The following is an 11,889-nucleotide window of genomic DNA, read 5'->3' on the forward strand; positions in this document are numbered from 1 at the left end:
CCCAATAGAAGTAATGACCGTTCCTGAAGAGACCTTTGCCGTTCAATACTATGTTCAAAGTAGTGTAGAATTAGGAAAGATAAGAATCTCTTTTATAAACCCTTTATCTACCAAGGCGGCATTTGTTAATTGTTAAGGTGTGGTTGAATGATTCACTTCCAAGGAGAGTAATATTTGATCTTTGCTGTATTGAGTCAACAGGGTACAAGAATCACGTTTAGAATTTTATTTGGCCTCTTTTCAACAACGTCAAATAATATGGGGCAAAAAATGTCAATTGGCAGTCCATGTATACCACAAACATGGATGATAAGTATTGGAGATTCCTGCGTATTATCAGTTATTTTGATTGATGTCTGTTCAGAAATAACAAACTGATGAAAAATAGAAAAGCTATTAAGTGATGAAATTACAGTTTACCATTGGTACCTGACATGGTTCTTGACCTGCCTTCAATGTAGACCATATGCTTATCTTATGGTAGCATGACAGATAATGACAGCCTGACTGGGGTGTGTGTGTGTAAAATTTTGACTGGTTTGCCCTGATGTAAATCAAAGGTTGGTGAAGGTGACAGGTTTGAATGGGGGGATCAGCGGTTTACCAAGTGAGTGGCCTGGAATCTTGGGAAAGTGGAGGTTTTGAGAGTCAGGAGGAAACGGAGTGTTTGGTTTTGATGTGCTCAGTTTTAGGTGAAGTAATAGCAGAAGCCAGGAAAGTAGAGAGGAACTGTAGGGTGCAGGGTGGGGGTGCTCTAGAGAGGGAGATAGGAGAAGGCAGGTGTTATAAAGGGGGAAATAGTAAATGGAAGAGAAAGTTTAACTGGGAAAGGGACAGAAAGACAGGGAGAGGGAGGGGGAAAGGGAGACAGACCAATAAATAACATTCAAGATGTTTGAAAAGACCATAGGGAAACATTATTTTATGTCTACATAAAATACTTATCTAACACACACACACACACACACACACACACACACACACACAGTTTGGATGAAGTTATATCACTTGAAGTGATAACACTCCCCTCAAGAGTCATAGACTAAGTAACAAAAGCCTCCAATGCCAGACATGGAAAACCTTTCTTTGAGTTGTTGATCAGGGGAGTTAGAGAGACTCTCAAAATAATATAGACTATTGTCATTGTCCATGGTTGCCTCTAGGAACTTGAAGGTAAGACTCTATTACTGAAGAAACTACACACTTTAAACGTAGGACTTGAAGGAATCAAGATGCAAACTAATCTGGAAGCCTGCTCTCTGAGAACTAACTAGCTTTCATCTTACTAAGGGTGTGGTGCAAGCTGCCTTGGGAGGCAATTAATAGTCCTACCCAGCTGTAAAGCTATGAATCACAGCAATGACCAGCACAGAAAGATAGCCCCAGGGAGGCAACAAGGGTACTTTTATCTTGGGGATAATCAGCAGCTATCTAATTGAACTTAAAGGTCCACTCAGTAGGAGGGAATCCTTGCCTGACACTGTGAACTACCCATGGCTGGTGACATTGTGGAGCCTAGAAGAGAACTTACAACTTACTGCTGCTGTTTTCCTGAGCCAGTGTAATCTCTAGCTGCATTTTAAATTTTATTATTATTATTATTATTATTATTATTATTATTATTATTACCCTTATACCCACAGGTAAGTATAGCTCTCACTTCTCATTAAAGAGGCTTCTTTTTGTAGCAAATGAGGGCCTTCTCAAAACATATAGCACAACAGATTCTGAGGGGCCAGCCCCAGTGGAACATCAAGGAAGGGAGGCAATAAAGATCCTAAGAGCCAACATTGGGAAGTCTGCTGCAAGACTGTGTCCTTTAGATAGGAAAGGGAAGCTGCACCCACGAGACCATAGGGTAACCTAAACGCAGTGGCGGCGGGGGACAACCAGATGATGTGTGAATGCTGGCACTCTCACAAGGCCCACGTCCAGATGAAAGCTATAGGCATTAAATGACTGCTGAGAGAGAATCAGTGTTCTCCAGGATGAGGCTATCCAATCCCAAGGGGTCAGCTCTAAACAGATACAAACATAAGCAGCACTAAATTAACTCAGCAGGCTATATTTATACGTGCATAGGCACGTACACATTTATGTAATGATAATTAAAGAAGAGGTCATGGATTTGAAAAAAAGGTGGGGATACAGAGGAGGAGTTGGAGTGGGGAGGCAGGTGTGGAAATGATATGACTTATGAATATAGTTCGCATGAAATTCTCAAAAAATTTAAATTAAAAGAAAAATTTTAAAGTCAAAAAAAGAAAAAACCTCTTTTTAAAAAGTGGGATAAATTTTAGTTTCTTCTCAGAGGTTGAAGATAAAGTCCTTATGGATGATGACAACTCACAATTCAGACACAGAGCCCAGAGCATCCATGCTAGGTCTGACCTGGAGCCTTGCTTCCCAAGGACTGGCTTTCGTAGTATTGACATGTGCTATGTAAACTTCCAAGGGCAGGAAGCAAGGAACAGCCTTACACAGCTGTGATGCCCATGACCCACACAATTACCAGCACAGCAAAAATATATCTAAGGGCACAACAATGGTGCTCACGTCTTGGTGGTAACCAATGACCTGATCACCAGGGGGGAGATCACGGCTGGGACTGGATTCCTTCCCAACTTCCTGGGGCTAGTGAGGTTAGGAATCGTAGAGGAAAATCTTATAGCCCCTGTTTTCTAAGCCAACATGATTCTTAACTACATTCTAAATTTTTATCCTTATACTCACAGATAATGTAAGCTCCCACGCTTATCAATGAAGTGTCTCTTTGCAACAGATAGAGACTGTAACAGAAATATACTACAGGTCAAAACACAGAGAGCACCTGATCCCCAGGTGCCCAGCCTGGACAGATACATCTACAATACAAACTTAGGCTCCGGAAACATGAAGGAAAAAAGTGGAGGAAAGTCAGAAAAAAAGGAAAAATGCTGTAAGACCGTGTCCCCTAGAGGAGACTGGGAAGTCTCACCTGCTACCTCAGTAATGTAGCTGCCTCAACAAGACCCAAGAAGGACAACACTAATAGGTATGTGAATATGGATCTCATCCCTAACGGAAGAACTACAGGCAACTGAAGAAAGCTGAGGGTGGGAGAAACAGTCTCTAGGAGGGGAAAATGAAAAACACACAAATGGCACTAAACAGACTGAGAAAATTATACCAATTATATGCTTGCACGTGTGTGGATGCATGAACACACACACACACACACACACACTTCTTTCTAAATAAAGTATCTAAACCTTTCATAAGTTCCAGGAGAGAATTATTCTTGCCACCCACAGGTAGTCATGCTCTGGCCTTGGCTTCTCACCAGCGTGACCAGCTCCTCTCCTGCTGAGCTTCTCCGCAGTGGCTGTCCTTTGTACACAGCTGTGAATAATAATGCAGACTTCATTGGGAGAATCCAGGGTGTGTATGTATGTGTGTATATACATACATATATGTATACATATACAGGAAATGGTGAGGGAGAAGGAACATGGGAGGGGTTGGAGGGAGGAAAGAGAAGGGAGGAAATGCTGTAATTATATTTTATTAAAAACAAGAAAATTAAAGAAGAAAATAAAGGGAAACTAGGCAAAAGGCTTAGATATTTTATTTAAGAGGTTATGTGGATAATAACCAAGAAAATGAAAACTATTCAACATTACTAGTTGCCAGGAACATGAACAACGAAACTATACTGTGAAACTTGCTCACATCCTTAAACATGGTCAACAAGAAAACACACCAGTAGCCTCAAGTCCTGGCAAAGGACTTGCAGATATTAGTGGTGAGACACAAAACCTTAGAGAAAAAAAATTAAAAGAAGCATAAACACAATTTCACCCAAGAGCTGGGTGAAGATACTTCCAGCAACACCACTTATAAAAGGAAAAAATGAACAAACAAATAAACAAACAAACAAAAAATACCCCACTGGAAATCCCCAGACAGCCTCCATTGGGCAGGTGGATAAATTAACAGTGATGCTTAGTGAACTTAACTAGTCGGCAACAAACAGGAGTAGTGTACAAGATTCTCAACGTAGATGCCGTAAATGAATCCACGAGTTATAGAAGAAACCAAGGGTCAAACAGCTAGATCCGTTCATATAAAATGCCGGAAGAAGTAACAGCACAGGGAGAAGCCGAATTGGCTACTAAAGCCTAAGGAAGGAAGGAGGGTTTGGTTACCAAGATGCAATCTTTGTAATTTTTTTTTTTAACCAAGAGGAAAATGTCTTATATTTTTCCTTTTTAAAATCTCTCAAGCTTTTCCTTAAGTGTGTTGACTTGATGTGAGGATGGATTTTAGGTTTTGTTAAAAGTAGCCACATGCACGGACTGCACACAGTCCTCAAAAGCAACCTGTTCGTTCAATGTATCTGTTCCAATTGTGTCACCTTCAATTACACGTTGTGTTTGAAGCTTTTAAATTCTGTAACCCACGGGAATCAAAGCCTCCCACCAAGCCGTCAGCTCGGATGCCTCCAACACAGTCCTCTAATTTTGTCATGTCTGTCTCATCATCCCAAAGTTTCACATCTAGTAAGATGGATACTTGGCCACAGTGCAGGCTTTTCCACTTTCTTTGATTCACACAATGTAAGGCACTCTTCTCCAAATCTCTTCACTTCTTTGCGTCCTTCCGCAGGTCCAACGAGATCAACGTCATCATCTTCTTTAGCATCCATAACTCCACTTCCTGTTATGTCTTGCACATTGGCAGGGCCACACTTGCTGAAGGTTTCTTCACTCCCTGCAGGCTAGGTTTGTTGTAATTATACCAAGGGAGGGCATGACACAAGCCATTGGGGCCGTGGACTGGAAAGGAAGGGCTCGGCACAAACCTGTTTGCAGAGACTGCTTCAGAAACTGCCACAGAGCTTGTGATGGCGTGTACACCTCCATGTAACTCTTGTCAGCTAATGCTTGTGTACCTGGAGACCAGTGGGGCTTTTCAGGTCTCCAAAACACATAGTGTTTGCTAAATTTGGGAACTGGGCGGCTGCCAGCACTGATGGGAAAAATGAATTGTCTTATATCTTGATGGGGCAATGGTTATGCCACTCCAAAAAGCTCAAATTCACAGAGCTGTATAGCAAAGAGATTTGTTTTACTGTGTGTAAATTTTAAATACGTTTTTTGAACATAATATAACATAGACTTTTAAAATTCTGAAAAATCTTCTCTCTTAAAATATGATGAAAAATGCCTAGATAGAAATTCAGAGAAAATTTCAAAAACTGGGTGAGAGTTTGCAAAGAATGGTGAGGGCAATAAAGCAGAAGGCTTGTAAACTCTATTCACAGACCTCAAGTCAACAAATACCCCTGCTCCCGGGACCCTGTAGCGGGAGCTTCAGGTCCAGTGACCATTAGGGGCAGCAGCGACATTAAAAGTCCTCTAGTCAAACCCAGATAGACCACAAACAGTAAAACCAACCACAGCGGCTTTCCCAGCCTTTGGAATTTTTTGCACGTGTGGGCTACTTGCATTGTTGAGCTCACTTGTGTTGTGGGTGGTAAAGGGAGTGGGCCGATGTGACCGCGGAAGCATTCCACGTGGGTGCTTTGTAGCATCCTTAGCTTTCTGAGGAGATCCTGACTCGGGCAATAAGTGGTCTCAGCCACTTTTCAGGGTTCCCTGTAACATATTCAAGGGGAGCTTCCTGGGTGAGCTTTGGACTTATCCGCCTTCAGGTTAGAGACCAAGAAGGTACGAAAGTCTGAAGAGCACAAATAAACGAACTTGTTTAGTGTAGCGGAATGCCTACGTGCACGAAGATCAGGACAGTGCACAAACGGGCCGGAGACAGAGTGAGAGAGGCAAAGGAAAGGGCAAAATATCAGAGTGCATGCCATCGATATTACCTTATTTCTCTCTCTTGTGCCCCCTCTCTGTTTGCTTTCTTTCTTCCTTCCTTCTTTCTTCTGTCCTCTCCCGGAATTAGCATTCTCTGCCCACCTCCAGCCTCTATTCCCCCCTCCCGTTTCTCTTGGACTTTTCAGAACTTTTTTCTTCTCACAACTCATCAACAGCTAAAATGTACGCGTTTAAAGTGATAGAGCGAGCATTAAGTTGGTCCTATGGAGTCCCGATCCCCTCCTGGTTCTTCAGTCCGTCCCCCAATCCTTCCACAAGCTCCGTCTAATGTTTGGCTGTAGGTCTCTGCATCTGTGGGTAGTATGGTAGACCTTCTAGCTGCATTAATAAATGAAGGAAACCTCGGTGGCTTAAAACAACACAAATGGACTCTCACAGGTCTGGAGGCCAGAAGTCTGAAACTGAGTTATGAACAAGGCTGCCCTTCCTCTGCAGGTTCCAGGAGAGAATTGTCCTTACTCTGTGGCTCCCTGGTTCGGGCCTTGGCTTCCCACCAGCATGGCCATCTCCTCTCCTGCTGAGCCTCTTCTCAGTGGCTGTCCTTTGTATGCAGCTGTGAATAATTATGCAGACTTCATTGGGAGAATCCAGGGCATGTCCAGTTTAAAAGCCTTAATGGTAACTGTAAAATCCCTTTCCTAATATGATCATATCCTAACCACACATTTGGAGAGCTTAGGGTGTGCTTTGGGGGAAGGTCGCCGTTCAGTTCCCTACAGACAAGTCTCTCACCTCCAGATAGTATCCAGGGTTTTGTTTGTGTGTTTGTTTGTTTGTTTGTTTGTTTTTTCTCATTCAGTAAGACACCAGGCTATTGCTGGAGAATGATCACTTGGCCTAAGGCTGGAAGAATATGAAAGGAGTGAGGCCATTTCCTTGGTAGTGTATCTCCTCCAGGAGAGCCACAATAAACACTCAAAACATAAATAAATAAATAAATAAATAAATAAAAGTAGTCCTCTGAGAGACTCCACTCAGCACCTGACCAAAACAGATGCAGAGACCCACCGCCAAATGTTAGACGGAGCTCAGGAAGTCTTGTGGAAGAGTTGGGGGAAGAGCTGAGGAACCAGGAGAGGATAGAGACTCCACAAGACCAACATAGGCAACTAACTTGGACCCTTGGGAGACTAGACCACCAGTCAAAGAGCATACAAAGGCTGGACCTAGCAGCTACACAGACCCACATGCACATATGTAGCAGATGTGCAGCTTGGTCTTCATATGGGTTTTCTAACAACGGAAGCAGAGGCTCACCCTGACTCTTAGCTGCCTGTGGATTCTGTCCTCTTAACTTGGCTGTCTTGTCTGGCCTCAGTGGGAGAGGATGTACTTAGTCCTACAGCGACTTGAGGTTCCAGGGTGGGTTAGTTCCTGGGGAGGGGCCTTCCTCTTCTCAGAGGTGAAGGGGAGGGGGAAGGGCTGTGTGAGATGGGGACTGGGAGGATGCTGTGAACAGTGTAAAGCGAATAAATAAATACATTAATGGAAAAAATAAAGAAGAGTAGAAAACATCCAACAGAGAAGAAAGCAAAGACAAAACAACCATAATACAAAGGCAAGCACATCACAGTTCAATCCTGTCACCATGTAAACGTGGCTGAAAGAGTCTAGGTGAAGGAACAAGACAAGCCAATGTCTCCTGACTAATGAACAGGAACAATGAAGCTGATTACAACAGGAACACAGACCACAGCTAAGAGAAGAATAAGGGGTCAGCCCCCTCGCCGGGAGATATAGAAATGTAACGTTTGGCTCCGCCACAAAGGCTGCAAGGTGAGAGTTCAGTCCTCAGACACTTGTAAAGAGGCCATACAGTACTGTGTGAGTGAACTTCAGTGCTGGGGAGGAGGTGACAGGTAGGTCCTTGGCACGTGCTAGCTGGTTGGCCTAGCATAACTGGGGAGGCCCAGCCTAGAGAGAGACCCTGTCACGTAAAGCAAGGTGGATGGTTCCCGAGGAATGAAGGCTGAAGTTAACCTCCAATCTCATACAGATGCAGACACATCTGCACCCGGGCATACCCATGCACCCACATGAACATGTACATACATGCTCATAAAGAAATGTAATGTTTAAGAGATACTGAAACTCATTTGTATTAGAGAAATTCAGTGAAAGCCACTTTGACATACACACCCATATACACAAACACCTGTTATACACACACACCCCTGTTATAGATATACACATATATACATATATACACGTGTGTGTGTATATGTTATATATACACACATATCTGATAAACATAAACACACACATATATAAAACTGTTATACATAAATATCTGTTGTATATACAAATATATACACATACATATGTGGATATATATTATACATACACACATACCTGATAAACATACACATATATAATTTTATATACACACTTATTATATATACACAGATACACATACACACATGTGTGTATCTATTAATATATTTGTTATATATACACACATATCTGATACACACACCCACACACACACTGGCCTGCTGTTCTCAGGAAATCTTATGAAAGCAGCCAATTTCTGCTACTATAGTCTTCTTTCTCCCCCCAGAAGCAGAACAGATCAGAGCTGCTTCAAGTTGGGGGTAGGTTTCAGAAAGAGTAGAAGCTGACAGGGTCCTCAAGGACTGGATTTTATGCTAGCGACTACATCAAATTGTCCTAAAGTTCATTTGGTGACAGATCTATAAGGAGTTAATAAATGAGTTAATAAATGAAGCCTTGGGCTAGCATTTAGATCCAGCAGGATAGGTGTCCTCAAAGATAGTAGCGTGTGTGTGTGTGTGTGTGTGTGTGTGTGTGTGTGTGTGTGTGTCAGAGGGAGATAGAGAGAGACAGACAGACAGACAGGGAGACAGACAGGGAGACAGATAGAGACAGATATCAGAGAGCAAATTTTACACATGCAAATAGGAAAGTTCCTGAGGGGACACTCTGAGAAGGAAGTCAGGTGCAATCCAGAAAGAGAGCCTTACCTAGAAACCTGCCTTGACACTTTGATCTCGAATTTTTCGTCCCTATAACTTTAGGAAGTAAGTTTCTATCCTTTAATCCATCTAGCCTGTAGTATTTTGTTACAGCAGCTTGAGAACTCTACCACACGAGAATTAGAGTGATATCCGTCGACTGCATCTTTTGGCCAGAGCAAGCTATGAGATAAACCAGAAAGGCCTAGGAAACAGGAGCCACACTTGGACAGAAGGAGTTGCAAAGTCTTGTACTAGGAGGATGTGGATTCAGAAACAATAAGCTAACACCCTAGCAATATACAGTTCTTGTCAAGATCATATGATATAAAATGTTTTCCAGACAGGCAAGTTGTATGTGACACTGAGTGTGGTCAGCGGTCTGGCCTGTTTCTTAGGTACCAGGCAAAGAGCACAGGGTAGGCAGATCTATATGGCAGATGGCCCCTGGGGCTCGTAAATGCTGTCATCTAATGAATGAATCCCAGTACTGTAATTTGTCAGCGAGGTGGTGAGCTTTGGGTGGCTACACTGCATATTCATTCTCGTGCAGGAAAGCCTGAACATGAGTGTTTGAATGAGTCTCCTGATACAGTGTATTAAAGAACAGGGGGCATGATGGTCAGCTGAATAGACGAAGCAAGGGCAGAAATCAGGTCATGAATCGTTGTATTTAGTCTGCTCACTACTTACTTAACCAACCAAGGGAGACAGGCAGCTGGACTACAGCACTGAACTCTGTTGCCATGGAAATCGTTCCACACTTACAAAGGTGTGTCAGGGTAGAGCAGTCTTCCTCCCACCACAGCCTGACTGTCTGAGGAAGAGGAGGAGCTGAGAGTTTAAGGAACCTGCTTGCTGAAGAAAACACTCTCAGTTATTAGGATTTTAGGAATGGAGTGAAAGACTCAGGCCACCCATCGCTGTTGCAGGCTTTGTGACCTGTCTGACTCTCCATGGATCCGGTACTAAGAGGTAGAGTGTCGCATCTTCTAGCTATCTAACCTAAGGGTTGGCTCAGGTGTCTTGGTGCAGAGGTAAAGATCTTAGTCACACACAGTGTGGTACACCTTGAACATCTTCAAGAAACAGCACAGCCTGGAGTGTCAATAAATTAAAATATCCTGGATGGTTCGTGACTGAAACCCTGTCTGCCTTGCTTCCATTACAATGTGTTACAGGCCAACTTTCAGGTCCTGTTTTCTTTCTGTACCTGAAGTTTAATCCACTGCCTAGTACCTAACGAGTACACTGACTAATCAGAAGAGTGGAGAAGCTCAGTAAATATTTGATGAATAAATAAATGTATGAATACATGAATAGCATTGCCAGGGCTTGAACCTATGAAATGAGTAACGCATGAATGACTCAGGTCTTCCCATCACTTTCTTTCAGGAGCTTTTGTGTACCATACACAATGGGAGTGTTGGATTGCACTGAGGTTGTAAATCCCAGAAACAAAGTATAATACATGAAGCACGCTGCACAACTAAAACCATCAGTGTTCCCACGGTCAGAGATGCGGTGGGTGAAATCTACCCTCCCTTCACAGGAAGCCTCGGTGACTAAAAAGGGGTGACAAGGAACTTTTCCCCTCTGAGTGCTCTCTGGAGCTGATAGTGTTGGTTCTAAAGAGTTAGCTGTGCTCACAAATCCCTCCTTGATTTTGTCCAGCTGGAGAAGGGATCGGTGTAATGACACTGCCTTTGGAAATACTTGTGTCTCTGGAGACCGGCACTAAGACACATCTGCTATGCTGTGACACCTAGGCTCTCCTGCCCCAATCTCTCTATATGAACTCTGAGAGTGGACCTCAATGAGAAGGAAAGACACATAGATTACACCCCAGGGAGAAGATGTTAGGAGTTAGTTAGTTTGATGCCTCCAGTCAAACATCAAACTCTCTGCTGCACCGCTTGCAAGGCTTGCTGGCTCTGACATCCTATAGGGAGCAGCCAAGAAGTTACCTGGAGCTTGGGTTCCAGCCCTGACCCCTTTGCAAAAACGTCCCATATAAAATCATCATGCCCTGGACAGAGGTGAACACCTTGGATAACCCATGTGGAACTGTGAAAACGAGAGTATTTCCTGCTTTTTCTACTGTTTCTTATTTCCAGAACTTTAGATTAATATGTAATATGTAATAAATAATATGACATGTAACCTAATAATACAACATAGTAATAGTATATTATGTATTAAATATCATATTATACATTTGAAGAAATGAAGTATTCTTAGTACAAGCATAAGTATTCTAATCCAGGTGTCCAATTTGCCCTTTCTGTTATGATAAAACACTGACCAAAACCAACTTGAGGAAAAAATGATTTATTTCAGCTTCAGTTCATCATGGAGAAAAGCCAAACAGGAGCCTGGAGGCAGAAACTAAAGCAGAGGCATCGAAAAAACAATGTTTACTGTCTTGCTCCCCTTGGCATGATGGGATTGCTTTCTTGTGCTCCCCCCGCTCCCCGGGGTGGTACCACCCTAGGTGAACTGGACTCTCCCACATTGATCATTAATCAAGAAAATAAGCCCCACAGATCAATCTGATGGAGGCTGTTCCTCAACAGAGATTCCCTCCTCTGAGGCAGGTCATATATTTCAAGTTGCAAAATAAACAGTACACCGGGTGTAGTCATTCCTGTGAACTTGGCATTCTTAATTGCTTCTTAATTTTCCTATTTCACCCTTTCCTTAGGGGATCTATAACACCTCAACTGAATTTACCACATCATACTGAACTCAGGATGAAACCCCAAACGTGATAGCACGTAATCCACTCTATCATCCATGGCTCTAACCTGTTCCTCCTTCTCCACAGACTCTTCCAGATCCACCTGTGTTGCGGTAAATATTAAAAAAAAAAACAACCCAAGCTATCGCTGGCTACACTCTAGTAATGCAGTCTCCCCGCCCCCATGGTTCCTACATGGCGGCCACCCAACTCACAGTTAGCTTGCCTCAGAACCTGTTCACATTCCCAGGTATCCATACCCAGTGCAGCTAGCTGTCACAAATCCCTGTAACCC

At 43.0% G+C, this 11,889-nt stretch overlaps 1 pseudogene; it reads right to left on the bottom strand.

The window, feature by feature from the left end:
* Positions 1–4,304: 4,304 nt before the first annotated feature.
* Positions 4,305–4,972, bottom strand: LOC117720973 (elongation factor 1-beta pseudogene; annotated as a pseudogene).
* Between the last annotated feature and the right edge of the window lie 6,917 nt (positions 4,973–11,889).

This window comes from Arvicanthis niloticus, chromosome 15 (assembly GCF_011762505.2).
Source record: "Arvicanthis niloticus isolate mArvNil1 chromosome 15, mArvNil1.pat.X, whole genome shotgun sequence".
In the NCBI taxonomy this organism is placed as follows: domain Eukaryota; kingdom Metazoa; phylum Chordata; class Mammalia; order Rodentia; family Muridae; genus Arvicanthis; species Arvicanthis niloticus.